Source organism: Chenopodium album, chromosome 6 (assembly GCF_948465745.1).
Source record: "Chenopodium album chromosome 6, dcCheAlbu1.1, whole genome shotgun sequence".
Classification (NCBI taxonomy): Eukaryota; Viridiplantae; Streptophyta; class Magnoliopsida; order Caryophyllales; family Amaranthaceae; genus Chenopodium; species Chenopodium album.
In genome coordinates, this window is record NC_137839.1 from 57,988,963 (window position 1) to 57,990,608 (window position 1,646).

At 38.8% G+C, this 1,646-nt stretch overlaps 1 non-coding gene across 1 annotated transcript; it reads left to right on the forward strand.

Moving 5' to 3' along the window:
- The first annotated feature begins 1,258 nt into the window (after positions 1–1,258).
- LOC145637441 (small nucleolar RNA R71) lies at positions 1,259–1,365 on the forward strand. Its single transcript, XR_014114226.1, has one exon. It is a non-coding gene; the product is annotated as a small nucleolar RNA R71 (small nucleolar RNA).
- Positions 1,366–1,646: the final 281 nt, after the last annotated feature.

Consider the following 1,646-nt stretch of genomic DNA (forward strand, 5'->3'; position numbering starts at 1 on the left):
ACCTAATTTGTCATACACTGAAGAAGGCATTATATTAACACTAGCACCTAGATCACACAAGACCCTATCAAAATATGTTCCGTTTATCATACAAGGGATAGTAAAACTACCAGGATCATGCAATGTAGGTGGTAGGCTTTAATGAGGACATTTTTCCTTTACTAGAAAATTTCTAATTTCTTACCATTATGATCATGATCTAGAAACTCCCTTCACAAAATTTGCAAATTGAGGCATTTGAACCACAAGATCGGAAAAAGAGATGGTGGAATATACCTTCTTAAGAGTCTCAGAATACTTCCCAAAATGCTTATCAATCATGGCTTTTGATAACCTTTGCGTGAATGGCATCGGTTCCTCATAGGCTTGTAGGGCAACATATTTGAGACCTTCATTCACATGCATTTATGTTTTTGACTCCAGATTGCACACTTTCTCCTCTAATCCTCCCGTAGTCAATTCATCTCTCTTCACGAAATTTGCATTGCATTGTTTCGTTTGGAGTTTTGCTTGATCTTGAAGAGTTGTTAGATGACTCACTTGTTGTGAAAGTTGAGAAAGATGAGTTTCTATCCTCTTATTTTGAGAAACAAGCAATTGAATCGAGTTTTCAAAATATTCATTTTGGTTTGCTTGTAACTCAAATTACTATGATATAAGCTCTTGTTGTTGACATTGGGAGGTAGCAAAAGTCTCCATAACGGATTCAAGATTTGAAGATTGAGGTAGTGGTTGGTGTATGGATTGAAGATTGTTAAGTGCTCGTTCTTGAAAAACGGGTTGTGGTGGAGGATTAACTTGAGCCTGATTGTTCATATATGAGAAACCTTGATGATTTCTCCACCCTTCATCAAATGGCCTTGTGGAGGTTGTGGTATAAAAAGCATTATCTTGCTCAATCGTCATTCCATCATAATTGGGTTGACACTCCCGCGCAGTATGGCCTTGTGTTCCACACATTTGACAAGTTTCCATTGAGGGTCGAGGAGAACCGGCTTGGAGTTGATTGACTTTATCAGTTAATGCCTGCATAGAACTAGTTCACATGGTTATAGCATCAACATCATGTTTATTACCTCTATTGGTAACATTTCGTCCCCCTAGATGGTAATTATCATTAGCCGCCATCTTCTCAATCAAATCCTTCGCATTGGTTGGGTTCTTAGTCATGATAGAACCTCCGGACACAGCGTCAATGTATATGCGAAACTCATGGGTCAAACCATTATAGAACGTTTGTATCAACATCCACTATGGAATACCATGGCGAGGGCATTGTCTTTGCAATCGCTTAAATCTTTTCCATGCCTCATATAGGGATTCATCATTAGATTGATGGAAGGTATATAGCGCGTTCCTTAATTTTGTCGTTTTATCTTGCCCCAAAAATTTCACTAAGAAGGCCTTGACAAGCTTATCCCACGTATCAAAAGAACCAATACCTTCATCTTGTAACCACTCCCTTGCTCTATCCCGTAGTGAAAAAGGGAAAAGGCGTAGTCTAATAGCATCATCAATGACACCATTGAGCTTCATAATGTCACATTTCTCCAAGAAACTGTCTATGTGAGTCATAGGGCAATCATTCGGTGAGCCCGCAAAAGAATCACTAGAGATGAATTGTATGAACTGGGGCTTCAATTGAA